Source organism: Tursiops truncatus, chromosome 7 (assembly GCF_011762595.2).
Source record: "Tursiops truncatus isolate mTurTru1 chromosome 7, mTurTru1.mat.Y, whole genome shotgun sequence".
Lineage (NCBI taxonomy): Eukaryota > Metazoa > Chordata > Mammalia > Artiodactyla > Delphinidae > Tursiops > Tursiops truncatus.
Genome location: NC_047040.1, coordinates 79,366,368 through 79,389,064, shown reverse-complemented (window position 1 = coordinate 79,389,064; position 22,697 = coordinate 79,366,368). Strand labels below are relative to the sequence as shown.

The 22,697-nt window shown below is 39.6% G+C and overlaps 1 long non-coding RNA gene across 1 annotated transcript; it reads right to left on the bottom strand.

Annotated features, from left to right (window-relative positions):
* Positions 1-12,369: 12,369 nt before the first annotated feature.
* Positions 12,370-17,593, bottom strand: LOC109547820 (uncharacterized). Its single transcript, XR_002173748.2, has 2 exons — positions 17,325-17,593; positions 12,370-12,494 (listed from the first exon to the last, which is right to left on the bottom strand). It is a non-coding gene; the product is annotated as an uncharacterized lncRNA (long non-coding RNA).
* Positions 17,594-22,697: the final 5,104 nt, after the last annotated feature.

Sequence of the window (22,697 nt, the reverse complement as noted above, 5' to 3'; positions counted from 1 at the left end):
CTTCAGTGCAGTCTAAAGCTCATCACTTACTGTGTGCTTACATCGTACACTGCTGGTTCAGGTCTTTCTTTTAAAGAGCACTAGTTGATGATATCAGATGCAACAGAAAAGTGACATCTCTAGACCCTTACTCAGAATCAGTGTAAAGCAAGTTTGTGTTTCAACCCATCAAAAAGAGGATTGCTTCCAAAACAGGATTGGTGCCATGAATTAAGAGCAAATGAAAGTGGACAGAAAGGATGTAGCTGTCATTTGAGAGGCCCACTGATAGCCTCCTCACTCAGTTGACTCTGTACACAGGGCATTTGGCGGAGATGGTGTCCTATTTAATGTAGAAAGTCACATCCAGCTTCCTTGTTACTACTAGTCCAGCTACGCTCTTTACAAACCTTAGAATTGTGATGCATGAATTACAGCTATTTTCAAATTTGGCACATGCCTCGACTTCTGTATTTAAAAATGCATGTTTAAATTTCATCACAAATTGATATCATTTATGATGGTTCCAACATAGGAGATGTCCACAATGATATACTGGGTTGGCCAAAAGGTTTGTTCGGGTTTTTCCATAAAATCTTATGGAAAAATTGAACAACATTTTGGCCAACCCAATAAGTCTTCAAACTTAACTTGGAAAACAATTATTCCTTATCCTTTTGCAAACTGCCTTCTAAGCCTATCTGCTTTATGAATTAAGTATGTGAAGTATTAGTGTAAGGTCTATAATTATAAGGTATTGTTTTCCTTGGTTTTGTGGTTATTTAGGTATGGTAAGCCTAACAGATCAAGAGACTGGGCTTCCTTGGTGGCGCAGTGGTTGAGAGTCCGCCTGCCAATGCAGGGGACACGGGTTCGTGCCCCGGTCCCGGAGGATCCCGTGTGCCGCGGAGCGGCTGGGCCCGTGAGCCATGGCCAATGAGCCTGCGCGTCCAGAGCCTGTGCTCCGCAACGGGAGAGGCCACAGCGGTGAGAGGCCCGCGTACCACACACAAAAAAAACAAACAAAGAGACAATCGCTGTTGAAAAGACAGCTTGTTGATCACAGCTCCCAAGTGGAGGGGGCACATAACACCATGGAGGGGCCACGTGAGGAAACACCAGGGTCAGTCAGGAGGCAGAGGGAGGGGGCAAAATGTGAGCAAGAGCTTTCTCTATGGCTTCCACAGTAAGCAACGGGTGAGGCAGATTTGGGACTGGCTAGTTTGAATAATTTCAGTGGGCTCTGGGGCATAGCGGCTGTTCCTAGTTGTCTGGTATCTGTTCCTCGGGTAATTAGGACAGGTGGATAACGACCCGGAGTATTAGAACCCAAAGTAAAGGAGGTGGCTGGGAATGTGGGCTCTGATTTGGTTGAGTTACATTTGAAAAGCTCACACACTGGCAAGTTGTTTATCAAAGAATTAGCTAACCCTGGGAAAAGCAGTTCCTCCAGGGTCAGCAAGGGTCATAATGGTAAAGCATCAGAACACAGAAAATAAGACATGGTTAATATAAGCATTCAGCCATCTGTATTGTATAGTGTTAAATGTGTTTCTTTTTATTATGAAAAATAGCTTTGGTCTGTATTATTACTGATAAGACTGAGATTGTTCAGTGGCAACATTTTCATATTGCTTTTCTCCTCTGGAAACTCTGTTATCTTCCATCAATTTTATCTCATGTCTTCTGACTCAGAGAAGGAATCATCTCTACCCTAATTATGAATATTGGTCTTCATCTTACTGCTTTAATACCAATTCTAAAGCAATTTTTCATGAATAATTGTCTCTCTTAGTGTATACTTTGAATTTTCTTGTTTTTTTCATCTCCTCTACTTACAATGTGTTCAGATCGTCTCTGTTCTAAAATCTTTCCCTGTATAGGGTTGACACATCAAGCAATTACCATAGCATTCTCTTTTCTTCACTGTCAAAATTCTTGAAAATTAGTCTGCATCTATGGCTTCCCAGGCCTTGCTTTCACTTCTTAATCCCTTATAGACTGGTTTCTGCTCCACACTTTTATTGTGATCAAATTTAGCAATATTTTCTAAGCCCTCCAATCTCCTTATTTACCTGCAGAATTTGAGGCTATTGTCCTCTTGATTAAATTGTCCATTCCTCTTAAATACGTGGCATCAAATGATCTAGATAAAACTGTTAGGTCACTTCCAGTCTCCTTCCATGGCTTCCATAAAGCTCTCTACTCTCCTCACAGAGAGAACTCTTTCTCCAGCCCAGAGTCACACTGATAGAACAGTGCATATTATCCCAGGCTTGAGCTGACCAATGAATAAGAAACCAGAGGTCTGGGCTTCCCTGGTGGCACAGTGGTTAAGATCCCGCCTGCCAATGCAGGGGACATGGGTTCGAGCCCTGGTTCGGGAAGATCCCACATGCCGCGGAGCAACTAAGCCCATGCACCACAACTACTGAGCCTGTGCTCTAGAGCCCACGAGCCACAACTACTGAGACCCGCGTGCCTAGAGCCCATGCTCTGCAACAAGAGAAGCCACTGCAATGAGAAGCCCGCACACCGCAATGAAGAGTAATCCCCGCTCGCCACAACTAGAGAAAGCCCGCACGCAGCAACAAAGACCCAATGCAGCCAAAAATAAAATTAATTAATAAATAAATTAAAAAAAGAAACCAGAGGTCATTTTGAGTGATAGTCCATCAATTCTGAAGATACTGGAACCATGAACTGAAGAAAGAAATGAGTTGGAGTCTCTGGGATTTGAGTTTTCACCAGCAAAGCCTCTGCCAGTGACACCCCTTTTGGGGCCGCAATTCATATGTCAGAGCGGCAGTGAAAATGCAGCAGTGACAGAAAAGAGGGTATGCCCTGAGTAACCTACATGGTCTGCTGAAGACATAACTGGCTCCTTATCTCCCCTTGATATAGTCTGTGTTCTGTTGTAACAAGTCTCTTAGTCGCAAAAGGTAAATCACTACATGATTATGTGACATGTAGTTGGGATTACTAGTTTTTGTCTTTGGCAAAGTTATACAGAAGTATCAATGCACATGACCCAGAGGGAAGGAAATGGGGAATGCACTGACCTGGTCTTCAGAACTTTGGCAGCTTAGAATGTAGTGATGGTTAATTTTGTCAACTTGACCTGCCACAGAGTGCCTAGATTAAACATTATTTCTGGATATGTCTATAAGAGTGTTTCTGGATGAGTTTAGCATTTGTATCCAGTGGACTCAGTAAAGCAGACTGCCCTCCCCAGTGTAGATAGGTATCAGCCAATCCACTTCCGGCTTGAATAGAACAAAAGGTGGAGGAAGGTGCTTCCTGTATGTCTCATCTCATCTTCTCCAGCTCTCAAACTGGGATTTATACCATTGATGACTTCCCTAGTTCTCAGATCTTTAGACTTGGACTGAATTACACCACCAGCTTTCCTGGGTCTCCAGCTTCCAGACCACAGATTGTGGAACTTCTCAGCCTATATAAACATGTTAGCCAATTCATCATAATACATTATCAATCTATCTATATTTTTATATGTTGCATAACAAATTTTATACATATAATATATATTATATATATTATATATATGTATGTGTATATCCCCATCTTACTTGTTCTGCTTCTCTGGAGAAGCCGGTCTAATACAGATATAGTGGGAGGAAGGATCAGGCTTTTGGATAGAGTCCCTCTAGGAGCCTTACTGATTTTCCTTGTTAATCTGTCTTCTACACCACCCCCTGATAAGCCTTCAGCTATGTTCATACTGCTACTCTGGTGGTTTTTCCCCAAGACCTTTCCCAACTTAATATAGTCATTTCGCTCTGGCATTCCAGGCCCTCCTTCGCATGATCTCAATATATTTCCCAGCTGCAGCTCCCTGTAAATTGGCTCTTCCTTTAGTGAACCCCTTATTATATTGCCACTTTTCTTTTGTTCATATGGTTTCTCCCCCTACTTAAATCCCTGGCTCCACTGGCTCACCCAGTGTTTATTCAGCACTTATTACGTACCAGGCACTTTGCTAGACAGTGGGGATTCAAACATGAGCAAAAGCAGCACAGCCCCTGCTCTCATGGAGTTTTTAAACCAGTGGGAAGACAGATATTAATCAAATACCACAGATTCATGTAAAATTGCAACTCTGATAAGTGCAAAGAAAAGAAAAAGACACTCAGAACACCCAGAATTACCAAAACATTTAAGAAGCGAACCTCGCGGAAATGTTCAGGAAAGAGAAACTGAGAGTGTGGCAGTGTGACTACAGCACAGAGCACACACTCATTTGCTGCCCAAATCCTTCTGATACACTGAGCCTCCTAGAAGCCCTTCTGTTCAATTCAGCAGTAAGTTGTGATCACTTAGTTGATTCACCCTAGAATTTGTGTATATCATTTTTATGCCCTTTCTCTTGCTCTACCTCTTATCTAATCTTCCCTTTAGATAATAATCAACTCAAGGTTAGAGACTCTGATATCAAATCTTTGTATTTTTTTGGTCATTTCCTAGAACAATGCTTTGGACAGAGTAGGTGCTCATTAACTATATATTTACTAAATGAATGGTCTTAAATTTCCCAAACATGTGTCTAAATAATATATGCTCTGATGAAATTTTCATGAGGTAAACAAAAAATACTATAGAAAAAATGAGATGATGCTACAATCTGTAAGATAGACAACCAGTCTCTAGACTATTGAAAACTGATTAGGCATCTATAGGAGAAGGAAATAAAAACAACTATCTATATGTATGTATGTATTGCATAATAGTGAAAAGCACATGCTTTGGAATCAGACTACCTGGTTTCAAATGCAACCTCCACCAATTACTAGTTGTGTGACCTTAGGCAAATAATCTTTAAAATGGGAATGATACTCATAGCACCTACCACACAGGATTGGGTGAAGATTAATCAAGCTAAAATATGTAAAGCATTTGAAACATAGTGTACGTTGCCATATGCCTCAAGAACCTGTCAGTCCTCAATCACATGGGAGAAGTTTGGTTGTCACTTCTCAAGTTCTCTCTCCCAACTCCCCCAAATCAGGCTTGGGTGATCATCAGGGCTCTGCATGGAACACATCTGGCAAGATCAGGTGCTAAAGAGAAGGGGGAGTCATCACAGGGAAGTCACAAGATGGGGTAAGGAAACAAAGCATCAGAGGCAGACAGAGGTGGATTCAAATCTACCTCTACCAAGTTATTCCAGCTCTCAGAACCTCAGTGTCCTCTCTTGCAGAACGGAATTGTTGCAAGGATTAGAGAATGGGGCCTGGCTTTTATGGTATAACCTCCAGGCCCCAGGGAAAACCCTTTCCTCCTCAGAGTCCTCAATAAAGTGAGATATCCCTTTACCAGAAACTAAGATTGATTCCATGATAACTTGGTAAAAGGTTCCCTTTATACCAAGGTATGTAGATATTCTATTGTTCAGAAAGCAAGACACTCAGTGATATAGATTCATTGTCTCTCTCGTCAAACAAGAAGGCTTGATGTCTACCAGAGGAGTATCTTTACCTCTAGTGAAACTACTAATTGTTTTATACTTTCATTTACTTTCCATATACATGGCCAAATTCTCATGTTAAAAATTTTTTAATTAAAAAATATTTATACCTATCTATTATCTTAGAGAAGCTCCTAGCAATTCTGTTGATTCTGAGAAATGCAATATTGCTTTTGGCATCTATTTATCACTTTCGAAATGGAGAGATTTGGAGGCATATTTTTATGATGCCTCACAACATCCTAACAATGTGTTACTGTTTAGACTTTCTCTGAGAGCCTGTTCATAGTCAGTGGCTGCTTTTCTAAAACAAGACCTCTAGGACCTAATCGGGACCTTTTACATCTAGAAGGCAGATACAAGGAAACGAAAAATTTAAAAATATATATAGACAGAGGAAATGTTACCACGGAACGGCTGTGGGTGGCGACCTTACTGAGTTTACTCAGGTCTCACCAGCCAGAACAGTGCCAGGCTCCCAGAGGACTCTGTCAGCATAGAAGCCATGTGGCTGACAGGGTCTTGGTGCTCCGGCCTGGTGTCACGCCTGAGCCTATGAGGTGGGAGAGCCGAGTTCAGGACACTGGACCACCAGAGACCTCCCGGCCCCAATGTAACATCAATCAGTGAGACCTCTCCCAGAGACCTCTGTCTCAATGCTACAACCCAGCTCCACCCAATGTCCAGCAAACTCCAGTGCTGTACACCCCATGCCAAACACTAGCAAGACAGGAACAAAACCTCACCCATTAGCAGAGAGGTTGCCTAGAAACATACTAAGCTCACAGACACGCCAAAACACACCACACAATGCGGCCCTGCCCAACAAAAGACAACATCCAGACCCACTCACCAGAATACAGGCACCAATCCCCTCCGCCAGGAAGCCTACACAAGTCACTGAACCAACCTCACCCACTGGGGGCAGACACCAAAAACAACAAGAACTATGAACCTACAGCCTGTGAAAAGGAGACCCCAAACACAGTAAGTTAAACAAAATGAAAAGACAGAGAAATATGCAGCAAATGAAGGAGCAAGGCAAAAACCCACCAGACCAAACAAATGAAGAGTAAACAGGCACTCTACCTGAAAAAGAATTCAGAGTAATGATAATAAAGATGATCCAAAATCTTGGAAATAGAATGGAGAAAATACAAGGAACGTTAACAAGAACTAAAGAGCAAACAAACAATGATGAACAACACAATAAATGAAATTAAAAATTCTCTAGAAGGAATCAATAGCAGAATAACTGAGGCAGAAGAACGGATAAGTGACCTGGGAGATAAAATAGTGGAAATAACTACCGCAGAGCAGAATAAAGGAAAAAGAATGAAATGAATTGAGGACAGCCTCAGAGACCACAGGGACAACATTAAACACACCAACATTCAAATTATAGGCATCCCAAGAGAAGAAGAAGAGAAAAAGAAAGGGTCTGAGAAAATATTTGAAGAGATTATAGTTGAAAACTTCCCTAACATGGGATAGGAAAGAGTCAGTCAAGTCCGGGAAACACAGAGAGTCCAATGCAGGATAAATCCAAAGAGAAACATGCAAAGACACATATTAATCAAATTATCAAAAATTAAATACAAAGAAAAAATATTAAAAGAAGCAAGCGAAAGAAAACAAATAACATATAAGGGAATCCCCACAAGGTTAACAGCTGATCTTTCAGCAGAAACTGCAAGCCAGAAGAGAGTGGCAGGACATATTGAAAGTGAAGAAAGGGAAAAAAGTACAACCAAGATTACTCTACCCATCAAGAATCTCATTCACATTTGATGGAGAAATTAAAACCTTTACAGACAAGCAAAAGTTAAGAGAATTCAGCACCACCAAACTAGGTTTACAACAAATGCTAAAGGAACTTCTCTAGGCAGGAAACACAAGAGAAGGAAAAAACCTACAATAACATATCCATAACAATTAAGAAAATAGTAATAGGAATATACATATCGATAACTACTTTAAATATAAATGGATTAAATGCTCCAACCAAAAGGCACAGACTGGCAGAATGGATACAAAAACAAGACCTGTATATATGCTGTCTACAAGAAACCCACTTCAGACCTAGGGACACATAGAGACTGAAAATGAGGGGATGGAAAAAGATATTCTGTGCAAATGGAAATCTAAAGTAAGCTGGAGTAGCAATTCTCATATCAGACAAAAGAGACTTTAAAATAAAGACTATTACAAGAGACAAAGAAGGACACTACATAATAATCAACGGATCAAACAAAGAAGAAGATATAACAATTGTAAATATTTGTGAACCCAGTATAAGAGCACCTCAATACATAAGGCAAATACTAACAGCCATAAAAGGGGAACTTGACAGTAACACAGTCATAGTAGGGGACTTTAATACCCCTGTTTCACCAATGGACAGATCATCCAAAATGAAAATAAATAAGGAAACACAAGCTTTAAATGACACATTAAACAAGGTGGACTTAATTGATATTTATAGGACATTCCATCCAAAAACAATAGATAACACTTTCTTCTCAAGCGCTCATGGAACACTCTCCAGGATAGATCATATCGTGGGTCACAAATCAAGTCTTGGTATATTTAAGAAAATTGAAATCATATCAAGTATCTTGTCCAACAACAACGCCATGACACTAGATATCAATTACAGGAAAAAATCTGTAAAAAATACAAACACATGGAGGCTAAACAATACACTATTAACTAACCAAGATATCACTGTAGAAATAAAAAAATACCTAGAAACAAATGACAATAAAAACACGATGACCCAAAACCTATGGGATGCAGCAAGAGCAGTTCTAAGAGGGAAGTTTATAGCAATAAAATCAATCCTACCTCAAGAAACAAGAAAAATCTCAAGTAAACAACCTAACCTTACACCTAAGGCAATTAGAGAAAGAAAACAAAAAAAACCCCAAAGTTAGCAGAAGGAAAGAAATCATAAAAATCAGATCAGAAATAAATGAAAAAGAAATGAAGGAAACAATTGCAAAGATCAGTAAAACTAAAAGCTGGTTCTTTGAGAAAATAAACAAAATTGATAAACCATTAGCCAGACTCATAAGAAAAAAAGGGAGAAGACTTAAATCAACAGAATTAGAAATGAAAAAGGAGAAATTACAGCTGACACTGCAGAAATACAAGGAATCATGAGAGATTACTACAAGCAACTATATGCCAATAAAATGGACAACCTGGAAGAAATTGACAAATTCTTAGAAAAGCACAACCTTCTGAGACTGATCCAGGAAGAAATAGAAAATATAAACAGACTAATCACAAGCACTGAAATTGAAACTGTGATTAAAAATCTTCCAACAAACAAAAGCCCAGGACCAGATGACTTCACAGGTAAAGTCTACCAAAACTCTTACAAAATACAGCAGAGGGAGGAACACTCCAAAACTCAATTTAAGAGGCCACCATCACCCTGATACCAAAAGCAGACAAAGAAGTCACAAAAAAAGGAAACTAGGGCTTCCCTGGTGGCCCAGTGGATAAGAGTCCACCTGCCGATGCAGGGGACACGGGTTCATGCCCCAGTCCGGGAAGATCACACATGCTGCGGAGTGGCTGGGCTCGTGAGCCATGGCCACTGAGCCTGTGCGTCCGGAGGCTGTGCTCTGCAACGGGAGAGGCCACAACAGTGAGAGGCCCACATACCGCAAAAAAAAAAAAAAAAAAAAAAAAGGAAACCACCAGCCAATATCACTGATGAACATAGATGGAAATATCCTCAACAAAATACTAGCAAACAGAATCCAACAGCACATTAAAAGGATCATACACCATGATCAAGTGGGGTTTATCCCAGGAATTCAAGGATTCTTCAAAATATGCAAATCAATCAATGTGATACATCATATTAACAAATTGAAGGAAAAAACCATATGATCATCTCAATAGATGCAGAAAAAGCTTTTGACAAAATTCAACACCCATTTATGATAAAAACTCTCCAGAAAGTAGGCATAGAGGGAACCTACCTCAACATAATAAAGGCCATATATGACAAACCCACAGCCAACATTGTTCTCAATGGTGAAAAACTGAAAACATTTTCTCTAAGATCAGGAACAAGACAAGGTTGTTCACTCTCACCACTATTATTCAACATAGTTTTGGAAGTTTTAGCCACAGCAATCAGAGAAGAAAAAGAAATAAAAGGAACACAAATTGGAAAAGAAGTAAAACTTGTCACTGTTTGCAGATGACATGATACTATACATAGAGAATCCTAAAGATGCTACCAGAAAACTACTAGAGCTAATCAATGAATTTGGTAAAGTAGCAGGGTACAAAATTAATGCACAGATATCCCTTGCTTGCCTATACACTAATAACAAAAAAATCTGAAAGAGAAATTAAGGAAAAACTCCCATTTACCACTGCAAGAAAAAGAATAAAATACCTAGGAATAAACGTACCTAAGTTGGCAAAAAACCTGTACTTAAAAAACTATAAAGCACTGATGAAAGAAATCAAAGATGATATAAACAGATGGAGAGATATACCATGTTTTTGGACTGGAAGAATCAACATTGTGAAAATGATTATACTACCCAAAGCAATCTACAGATTCAATGCAATCCCTATCAAACTACCCATGGTATTTTTTACAGAACTAGAACAAAATATTTTACAATCTGTATGGAAACACAAAAGACCCTGAATATCAAAGCAATCTTGAGGAAGAAAAACGAAACTGGAGAAATCAGCCTCCCTGACTTCAGGCTATACTACAAAGCTACAGCAATCAAGACAGTATGGTACTGGCACAAAAACAGAAATATGGATCAATGGAACAGGACACAAAGCCCAGAGATAAACCCACACACATATGGTCACCTTATCTTTGATAAAGGAGGCAAGAATATACAATGGAGAAAAGACGGCCTCTTCAATAAGTGGTGCTGGGAAAACTGGACAGCTACATGTAAATGAATGAAATTAGAACACTCCCTAACACCATACACAAAAATAAACTCAAAATAGATTAAAGACCTAAATATATGGCCAGACACTGTAAACTCTTAGAGAAAAACACAGGCAGAATACTCTATGACATAAATCACAGCAAGATCCTTTTTGACCCACCTCCTAGAGAAATGGAAATAAAAATAAACAAATGGGACCTAATGAAACTTAAAAGCTTTTGTACAACAAAGGAAAGCATAAACAAGATGAAAAGACAACACTCAGAATGGGAGAAAATATTTGCAAACAAAGCAATGACAAAGGATTAATCTCCAAATTAGAGTAGCAGTGCATGCAACTCAATAACAAAAAAGCAAAAATCCCAATCCAAAAATGGGCAGAAGATCTAAATAGGCATTTCTCCAAAGAAGATATACAGATTTCCAACAAACACATAAAGGATGCTCAACATCACTAATCATTAGAGGAATGCAAATCAAAACCACAATGAGGTATCACCTCACACCGGTCAGATTGGCCATCATCAAAAAATCTACAAACAGTAAATGCTGGAGAGGGTGTGGAGAAAAGGGAACCCTCTTGCACTGTTGGTGGGAATGTAAACTGATACAGCCGCTATGGAGAACCATATGGAGGGTCTTAAGAAACTAAAAATAATATGACCCAGCAATCCCACTACTGGGCATATACCCTGAGAAAACCATAATTCAGAAAGAGTCATGTACCACAATGTACATTGTAGCTCTATTTACAATAGCCAGGACAAGGAAGCAACCTAAGTGTCCATCAACAGATGAATGGATAAAGAAGATATGGCACATATATACAATGGAATATTGCTGAGCCATAAAAAGAAACGAAATTGAGTTATTTGTAGTGAGGTGGATGGACCTAGAGTCTGTCATACAGAGTGAAGTAAGTCAGAAAGAGAAAAACAAATCCTGTATGCTAACACATATATATGGAATCTAAAAAAAAAAAAAAAAAAAAAAGGTTCTGATGGACCTAGTGGCAGGACAGGAATAAAGACACAGAGGTAGAGAATGGACTTCAGGTCATGGGGAGGGAGAAGGGTAAGCTGGGATGAAGTGAGAGAGTAACATGTACATATATACACTACCGAATGTAAAATAGATAGCTAGTGGGAAGAAGCCACATAGCAGAGGGAGATCAGCTCGGTGCTTTGTGACCACCTAGAGGGGTGGGATAGGGATGGTGGGAGGGAGATGCAAGACAGAGGGGATATGGGGATATATGTATACATATAGCTGATTCACTTTGTTATACAGCAGAAACTAATAGAACATTGTAAAGCAATTATACTCCAATAAAGATGTTAATATATATATATATGTATGTATTTGGTTTCCTAAACTATGCAAACTGGGAGTGACAGGAATATGCTGTGACTTTCACAACAGTTAAGTGACATTCTGGAGCAGGCACAGCATGCTTTCAAAGCTCATCACTTTACAGAATTTAAAAGGCTTGGAGTTAGATCTTGATGCCTCTATGGTACATGCTGAGTTCAGCTCTTTATTAGAGCCATGGGTATCGATTTTGATTTTTCCATATTTTTAATGTCATCTTGATTTGGATACATGGGCTCTGGTGGGATGAAATTGATTAGGACTAAGCCTAAGAAAAATTATTAAGTAGGCAAAATTTATTTTTATTGGTCTTTGCCTTTCTATTGGCATCCTTTCTTCCATGACAGCTGCTCATCCATCAGGCTTCCCAGTGCTTTCATAAAGTGTGGGACTTCCATTAATTCTGGACCATTTTCCCTAGAAAATTCTTCATGTTCCAGCCCAGTGAAATTTATCTGTTGAGTGTTACCATCTCTCAGTCTTTGCTTAGTGACAACTAACCACTATGATTTACAACATCTATTCTGATGAGTTAGTGAGTACTTAGTCTGCTTGGGTTGCTATAATAAGATATCATAGACTAGGTGGCTTAAACAACAGACATTTATTTCTCATGGCTCTGGAGGCTAGGAAGTGTAAGATCAAGGTCCTCGCAGATCTGGTGTATGGTGAGGGCACTTCCTGCTTTGTAGTTGGTCATCTTGTTGTGTCTTCACATGGCAGAGAGGGGAGAAAGAGAGAGAGAGAAAGCTCCCTTGCATCTTTTCTCATAAAGGCAATAATCTCAACATGAAGGCTCCACCTTGATGGCCTAATTACCTCCCAAAGACTTTCCCTTCAAATAGCATCACCCTGGGGATTAGGTTTCAACATATGAATTTGGGGGTGATACAAACATTCACTCCATAGCAGTACTACTATCTTAATGAGCAATTTCTCCCTATGCTAGAATACTCTTAACTTCTCTGCTCCTTTGAAAAATTAAACTCACTCAACTCAAATATAATTTCTTTGAATCTTTCCTGATTCCTTCTAGGAATGATTAGTTACCTTTTATCCCAATACTTTGTATAGCTGGTCTATGCAATTGCTGATAAGACTTTATTATTTCATTTTCTTTTAATATTTTTGGGGTTTTTGCACTGTCCTCCTTTTCTCATTAAACTCTGAGATGTTCAAAGACTGGAATGTTCCCTTATTTGTTCTTACGTTTCCACTACCTAGTATAGAGTCTGGTACTTAGTAATTGTTCAATAAATACTTATTGAATAAATCAATGACTATAATAATGTGAATGCGAAATCCTCTCAGATCTGTCAAGATATCTAACCTTTCAGAGGTTAAAGAGTAAACAATGTATCTCTCCACATTAAAGGATGCTTTGAGTAAATCTTTTTTTCCTGAAAAACCGATCCAAGGACAACAGCTTGCTCAGAGTCATAGCAGCTGTACCACACATACTTTACCAGTAAACCTTGAAAATGACAGAGCCCAGCCCCACAGATCCTTTTGTTGTGAGGCTGTTTCTCTGGCCAGAATGATTCTGCATCATTGCTCTCTTTTTTGTGCCAGAGACAATTTAGCTGCACCACGTTCCCATCTAAGGATTTGGTATCCCCAATTCCCTGTGCGTAAACAATACATTCTTAAACAAGGCAAAACGGATATATTTCATCATAAAGTCTATTCAGTCACTGAGTCTCTTGTCCTTTCAGAAAATGACAGCACTCAGTGATTCCCATAGCCAGCCAGTCAGAGCAAAAAATATCTGGGGGTGAGCAGGCCTTTCTTCGGTGGCTCCCCCCGTCACATCACATCAGCAGCCATCTACACCTCCACATAGTTTAGGCAATGACCAAAGATATTCCATAAGCTGAAGTTACACTTCAAACACAAATGAGAAGAATCCATGTATAATGAGATATTCTCGTCATTCACACAGATGTGATTAACCTCCAGTGCACTCAGAAATAAAAGGATAATGCACCTCTACCCCTCATCATCAAAATTGCCTTGCTTCATGTCTTAACACGAGGAGAAGACCATGAGGAAAGACATTTGTAGGGGTAATTTAGTGGATATTGCTTCCTATTGCTATAGAAAACCATATTACATAGCCATTTTCGTTATTTTTGTGGCCAAAATATGTAATCACAAACGAACGTTCTAGACTTTTGTGGGAAGCTAGATACAGGCTAAGTTAGCCGTGAGAAACAGATCATGTGGATCTTTGAATCATTTGCTTTGGCAGATATATTTATATAGTTCCTAGATATTTCCAGAAACAAATATAACATGTTGAAATGTGCAATATTTGGGACTGTGGTTAAGAAAGACATAATATATGTCAAGCAAAGGAGAAAAAAAAAACACATCTGGCCTTACCAGCATACTCTAGTTTATCACAAACCTACCTTTTATTTCCTATACTTCTCTTATTTCTCTCCTGTTCCAGATGTCTTTCTTTAATTACTTTGTATGCTGAAAATTCAGCTAGCTTTCTTATCTAATTCCATATGTTTATAATCTTTTGTCTGAAATACTTCTGCTTGAGTTTCTTATATTCCATTTTCTAAATGTCTTTAATTAATTCCTCCAGCTACCCTCTTAATCTTATCCTCTCCCAATTTATCCAAGACCCTGCCATCGATTACTGTTAGATAATTACAATCTTTTTTTTCTCCCCTGGCATCTTCTCTTTTGCCCCAGATAGGAAGATGGCAGCATGAGTGGACAAATGATCCCACAATTCATTAGCTGTGTATAGAGTTTTGCACACGTTTTCTTAATTCGCTGAACCTTGGTTTTCTCATCAATTTCATCTATTTTCTTCACTATACCCCAGATAAGTAAAAAAAAAAAAAAAGAAAGAAAAAAAAGACTAATTAATAACTGATAGAAGTAGTAGTCTTATGACTACATCCTGACCTGCCTGGTGGGAGATTTACCCCCTGTCGAATACCTCCCAAATCCTCCTTCTATTTGCTCAGTGCTCCAAGACCTAGTCCTCCTGTCTGTCACATAGCATACAACCACGTTTCTCCCTTCCTCCTCTTGCCCACTAGAGGGGTACCCGTGTCTTCTGTGGATGCTGAAAGTGGCATCTATGCCAATGTTGTCCACTGTTGCCTTCCAGAGGCTGTAAGGTTGCGATTGCCCAAGGCTTAAGAGTATCCGTATCTGTAGCAAGGTTGCTGATTATCAAAGCCAGACAGAATATACTAACAAAAAAGATGCCTCTGTCTTTAACATCATTGCCATCACCATAGACAATCTGCTACCGCCTGTACTACTGCTTCTCCTACAGGCACCAGCAGTTCCCAATGTAATTGACAATTTGCATGTCAATGTCCCATGGGGGAGTTTAGAGAAATGACTCTTTTAATTTACATAAGCTCTGTTGTTACACCCCTCACCCTAGGACTTGGCAGGACTGCACGGGAGTTAAGCCAAGGAGCATCTGACAGACACCTAGTCACCCTTGGAATCATTCCTGTATACTCTCCACACATCATGTTTGGACTTTCTCCTCTTTGAAAGAGCTTCCCTCCTCACACTGGGCCTTCCCCAGCTACGTAGGCCTCTCTCACCTCCTCATTTTCCAGGTGCACTCACACACACAATCCTCAAATCGAGGTTAGGCTCAAGCTGTGACTCTTGCTAAAGGTAAGTTACCAATAATAGTAACGATCTTGTGATATTACTTTGAGGATTAAGTGAAGAGTGTGTGTATAGTATGTGCAACACATTTAGAATGGCATCTGGGGGTTTCCCTGGTGGCGCAGTGGTTAAGAATCCGCCTGCCAATGCAGGGGACACAGGTTCAATACCTGGATGCAACTAAGTGATGCAGTGATGCAACTAAGCCCATGCGCCACAACTACTGAGTCTGCGCTCTAGAGCCTGCGAGCCACAACTACTGAAGCCTGCGCGTCTAGAGCCCCTGCTCTGCAACGAGAGAAGCTACCGCGATGAGAATCCCATGCACCGCAATGAAGAGTAGCCCCTGCTCGCCGCAACTAGAGAAAGCCCACGTGCAGTAACAAAGACCCAACCAGCCAAAAATAAATTAAAAAAAGAATGGCATCTGGGGAGGAGGAACAGGGTTTCAAGGGGAGAAGCAGGCACCCTGGGACTGGTGTCTGAGAGGGGTCACACGATAGCCTTGGTGCACAACAGATCTCCAGGATGGGTATGCAATGTTCAACAGTAAACCCCGGAAAGAGGGTGTACTCCAAGACGAAGTGTCCGCTTGGTGAAATTCTACACACCAGGCCACACCTGTCCCACAGGCACCCCCAGTCGAATATGACTCATGAGGAGAGAGAAAGCTGTCAGGTTGGAAGGAGCCTTGAAGATGGGCCAAGAGACATCTCAGCAATGATCTGCCTGGACCCACCTGAGCACAGAGTGGTAAGCTGCACATTCTACGAGAAACAGGTACAGGGGAAAGTCCCCAACTAACACCATATTTTCTCTTCCAAAGAAGAATGAGAGTTTGAAATAGAAATTACATTGAGGTATAAACAAATATATATTGTTCCCTTATAAAAGGAAAATAGTCTCAAAATAGTCTATCTCTGAATCCTGAGTTCCTTTAATGCTTTAGTGACATCATGTTATTTCACTCCCTTCAGTTCACTGAAACTGCTACCTCAGGGGTCAGTGATGGCCAACAAACTGAGGAAGCCAGTATCCTTTTCTCTGTCTCATTCTAGGTGATCGCTTTACAGAACATGATGTTTCTCTCTCTGGAGCCCTCACCACATCGCCTCCCTAAAACTTTTCTCTTCCTACTGCTACTTCTCTACTCTTAAGAATCTCTTCTTTTTTCTCCTCTTTAAACAGTTTTTAAACTCTGCAGTTTCTGCAGTCCAATACCATTCTTGTCCATATCCTTGTGCATTTGTCCATAATCTCTCCTTACTTGATACTTTCTCCCAGATAATCTTATCTACCATTAGGCTTTGGTTATCACCTTTATCCTTGGTTCTCAAAAATTTTAATGCATTAAAATAACCCAAGAAAATTTTTAGAAAATCAGATTCCTGGGCCGCATCCTCCAGGCAATCTGATTGACTATATCTGCGATGAGGCCCAAGAATCTTCATTTTTACAAGCATCTCGAAGCAAGTATCTTGGATGCAAATATTCATAGATCACCTCCTGAGACATACTAATAGATTGCTCATGACTTCCAAGTCACCAGTGTCTTAATCTGTTTCTTGAATTCCAGACCCATGTTTCCATCTAGCTACTTAATATTTCCATTTCCTAAAAGGTAATGCAATAGTCTGAAAGACAAATTTTATTACTTCATCCCCCCCCAAACACAATTTACTTCCTTGTTTGCACTTCTTGTCTTAAGTTAATAGCACTATCAACTCAATCTACAAACTAGAAATTCTCTCTACTTATCATCCAATAAGTCACCCAGTTCTATTAATTTTATCTCCAAAATATCTCTCAAATGTATCCCTTAGCTCTGCCAAATTTAAATATCCATGGTTCTTTCCTGGGCAATTCAAATAGCCCCTTACCTGACCTCTCTGCTCCCAGGCTCTCTCACCTCCAGTCTTCTCCTCCACACTGCCAGCACTTCATTCTCTAAAAGGCAGATCCAAGCATGTCAGTACAACGCGAGAGCAAAAATCAAAACCAGAAACAAAAAAACCTTTGATGTTTTCTTGGCTTACAGAATTGCTAATGCCCTAGTATAGCATTTAAGAATTTGCCCAATCTGAATCCAATCTCAAACGAAGCCCCTTCTCTTCAGCCTTCTCACCATATATAACAGTAAGCTCACTATGTTCACCCCTATTATGCTGCCGTACTTTAAGCATACTTCTCTGCTAACAGAATGCCCTTAACCCCATCACAAGATGTTGAAATCCTTTCCAAGGTTTCAAACCACACCTTCCAATGAAATATGTCAAAGACAAAATTATAAGCTGTCCTCATAATACTCCTCAAATGTGAAGATGTCTTCATTTATTTATTCATTAACCAAATATTTGTTAAACGTCTATGACACACTAGGTCTTATGTTAGGCACTGACAATTCAACAATGAATAAGATAGACTCTGTGTGTGTGTGCATGTTTGGTTGTGTGAGATGAGAGACATGAGGGAGAGAAAAGGAGAGAAAGAGTGTGTTTTGAAGGGAGAGGAGAGGACCCCTGTTTCGGAGAGCACAATGGATTGGCTTGCTCTTCTAAACCCAAACAACATTTCTAGGTACAGAGGCTGAAAAGCTAAAATCCACATGCATTACTTAGGGTAGGGCGAGCCTGTTATAACCAAAAGATCAAGCAATAATCCAGTGACTTAAAGAAGATTCAAGTTTCTTTTTTCCCCCTCACTCATGGAGTCATCCAAAATGGTTAAATGGACTTTGCTCCACAAAGTCATCCCAAAATCCAGGGTAGCAATACAGCTCTACACCCTCTGGCTTTATTGTTATCCACATGGTTGATCCTGGGTCAGATTCCAGCCAACAATAAGGAGAAAAAAATGTGGATAAGGTATGACTATTGTCTTAAGGCATATATTACTTCTACTTGCATCTTCTAGGCAAGAACTTTGACATACAACCACATATAACTTCAGGGGAGATTGGAAAACACAATGTAGCCATGTACTCAAGAAGGAGAAAATTGATTATTTCAGTCAACTAACAGTGCTTTTCATGAAACATTTCCTAGATTCCCTTATGCTGAGATTCCAGGTATTATCTTAGAGTTTGGATACTGATTCATTTCAGGAGGAAGCAAAGTGAGGAGCTTCCGTGTTGCTTGTGTAGATCATGGCAAAGGCACCCTGGTTCTGGAATGGACAACTACAGCAGTCACTTCCTGATTCTACAGGTAGTTTCCTCCTTTGGCAGATTCTTGGCAAAGGCTGAGGTATCATTCTGGAACAGGCAGCCATGATGACATATTTCTGATTCTGTAATAATTCTTCTGATTATGGTGGAGGCAGCACCTCCCCTGGCCCAATTCCACTGTGTGGATTTGGAAGTGTTTCCTGAATCTCAACATGGTTTTTCTTCAGCCCTCCCAGTGATTCTGTAAGTCACATAATACCATGTAATAACTCCCTGCATGCTTAGGTAGAGTGGATTCTATTCTTGACAACTGAGCTCTGAGCAATATACCTTTTATGTCTCCAAAAGCCTGAAATCTCCTTAGAGATCTCTGGCTCACATTTTCATGAATGTACAGACAATTTACACTGAATTCCAAAAAGCATTTACTAAGAGATATGTCAGTCTATGGATCCCCAAAGAGTGTAGGAAAGAGTATTAATTTCACTAATATTTCTAAGATCTGACCCTCAAACCTTAATACCCAACTGCCCTACATTTTATAGACCTCGGAAGATCTGTTATGTTGGGGGCAGGGAGAAGTAATACAAGATGCCTAGTGAGTGAAGCCACAACCAGAGCTCTTTCTTTAAAATGTATTATATTTAAATTTCAATCAAAATGTCATTTATTATGAAAGGTGGAGTATTTAGGAGAAACTGGACTGAGGTGTGAAATTTACTTTGAAATGCATCAAAAAGAATACAGTGGAATGAGGAATGGATAGAAAAATAGACAGATGGATAGATACATGATAAAGCAAGTAAAGTAAAATGTTAATGGGGTAGAATCCAAGTGGCATATATATGGCTTCATACTGTAAAATTATTTCAGCTTTGCTGTATGTTTGAGACTTTTCACAATAAAATGTTGGAAAAATATTGTTCACTAAAAGTAATATGCTTCTTGTACATATGCAAACAGGACAGAGATACATCTTGAGGAAGGCAGTAATTCTCTATCCTTCTTTGATTTATCTACTGCCAATTTGGATGTATTCATCCATATTTTCCTTTGCTTATCACAAGCGTAAAATATACATATGTAAATATAAGGATTTAATATCAAATGGGATAACAGCATACTGCATTTTGTAAATTGCTTTTTTACTTTATAAATGCGTCACGGATAGCTTTCCAAGTTAATTCATATAGGTCTCTGTCCTTTTTAAAAGGTGTGTAGTATATCAGAATATGAATTACCCAATTTGTTCAATTATCCTGTTACCGATGACTCTTCAGATTGTCTCCGGTTCTTTGTTGCCAAAAATCATGTGATAAATTTCTCATGCATATGTCTTTAAATACTTAAATATTTTTATATCTAGTAAATGAGTAGATGGAAGTGGAATTGCTGGTTAGGGAGGCATATATATTTTACATTTTAATTAGCTCTGCCAGATAACTTTCTAAGAAGGTTGTTTATAGTCCAACCAAGAGTGAATGAGAATCTCTCTTTTCCCACAGTCTCACAAGCACTACAGATTATTAGTCATGGGCATTCTGATGGTGATCATGATGTTTTAGGATTTTTTCCAGAGGAAACAAGACTGCAGACTGGAGATTAAGTCCAGAACAAATGATTTACTAAGACCACATAGGTTACTAATGCCAGAATAGGGAAAGGAACTGTGGACTTCTAATTTACAATGATCCTTTCTTTCTTTTTTTGAACATAGCCTAAAGATACTAAGTAAAAGCATTTATGGGTGATAGTTTTCATTTCTTATCAAAATGAAAATGTTGTTATCTTTCCATCAAGTTTAGTTACTTTTAGTCTCTCAGCTTCCTGATATTTCAGTTCTGTGACCCTAACTGTAGGCAGTGGTCAAATACAGAGTGTAAAATATAAGGGATACTTCAATGTACCAATCAGGGAGTGATAGAAGTGTGACACAGCCTCCTCTCACGCTGCTCCCAGAAAGGCATGGGCCAAAGTGGTGACACTGAACACAGAGAATGGTCATTAATGTGCAGAGTCAGCCTGCCATAGAGCGCCCAAGCTCACTTTGCAAACTTAGGCAAATCTTTCCACTTCCCTGTTTGCATTTTCCTTATATGTAAAGAGGTACTTTTCACACACAAGGAAACTTATTCCATGTTTTGAAACAAAAATGTTAGCCAAGCCTCTAGATATGTAGTAAAACCTTATTTTAATATAATCTATCCTACAAAGAAAATAAGTAAAATGAGAAGGAACAAAAACTTAGGAACAAGACACATTATATAGCATGCCTTTGTCTGACTCTGGAGTATTTGAGTAATTGTATTGTATTCCCCTGCATTATCTATTTTGAAAGTATTTTTCTCTGTAGGATGGAAGCAGCTACTCAAATACTTCACAGCAAATACTTAGGTAATTTAAGATACATACTCTGCCCCCATAACAGAAATAGTATACAACTGTTTCCCACTCACAGATTAAATCACAGAAAAATGTTATTTTTATGGAACAACTCCTTCTGCTAAAGCTTCAAAGGATCTCTACTACACCTCCTTTCTTCTCTTTATGGGCCAGAAAGATTTTTTTAAATGAGCTGGTCAGTATATTTTCCAAATGTCAGAGAAGCACAGAACCAACAGTAAATAATGATAAGCCCTAAAACTTGATGATCTGCTACTCATCTAAAGGCGAACTAATTATTGAAGGCCTGGAATGAATGAAAGTGGGGCAAGTAAATCAAAATTTCCAGGTAACTAGGCACAGTTAGTGTTGATTGTGGCTGTTCTTAATCTTAGGGGAAAAAAATCACTTTTGGGGGGACTGTATCTTCAAGTTCTCAGGTACCCTGAAGTCTAGGGAGTACTCAAATCCTTCCAAACATTCTGAACCAAGCTTTCTACAAAGAAAGGACGAGACTGTCATACAGAGTGAAGTAAGTCAGAAAGAGAAAGACAAATACCATATGCTAACACATATATATGGAATTTAAGAAAAAATAATGTCATGAAGAACCTAGGGGTAAGACAGGAATAAAGACACAGGCCTACTAGAGAATGGACTTGAGGATATGGGGAGGGGGAAGGGTAAGCTGTGACAAAGCGAGAGAGTGGCATGGACATATATACACTACCAAACGTAAAATAGCTAGCTAGTGGGAAGCAGCCGCATAGCACAGGGAGATCAGCTCGGTGGTTTGTGACCACCTAGAGGGGTGGGATAGGGAGGGTGGGAGGGAGGGAGACGCAAGAGGGAAGAGATATGGGAACATATGTATATGTATAACCGATTGACTTTGTTATAAAGCACAAACTAACACACCATTGTAAACCAATTATACTCCAATAAAGATGTAAAAAAAAAAAAAAAAGAAAGGACGGCGATGTAGGCAGGACCAACACACTAGGGGATGGACCTTTTTTAAAATCACTAAGGGAGCTGAAAACATGTTGCTGTGGTGTTAACTCAGTGCATCTGTGGACCAGTCCTCTTTGAGATCATGGTCATTTACTGTATTACTTGTTCCCATGTCAGTAAGGTAGGAATGGGTGGACTGGGGCTACCTCCAGCTTGGAATAATTTCTTATTGCCCGCCCTCCCCGCAACAACCACACACACACACATATTCAGGGAAGGCCCGGGAACAGGCAGTCTAGTTTAGCTGTTCTAAGTTGTATGGGAATATATTCACTTTTCTTTGGGTTATCTCTTCAACATTCAAATACAATATCAAGGTATCAGCCTATGAAAAAGGAACCAAGAGGACCACTTGTCCTGCTTTTGGATGTAAGTTAAGGAGAAGCGGCCGCCTCAGGATATCCTTAGTTCAATCTATGCCAGTGGTTCTTAACTGAAGGTGATTTGGCAATATCTGGAGACATTTCTGGTTATCACAACTGAAGAGGAGGCATCTAGTGGGTAGAGACAAGGATGCTGCCAAACATCCTACAATGCAGAGGATACTCCCCCCCCCAACCAAATAACTATCCAGTCCAAATGTCAGTATGTCAATACTGCAGAGGCTGAGAATCTTCAACTAGCTCACAAGGGCTGGCATGTCACCAACAGGTTTAGGGCCAATAACTTGCTTGAGCTTTTAATCACCATT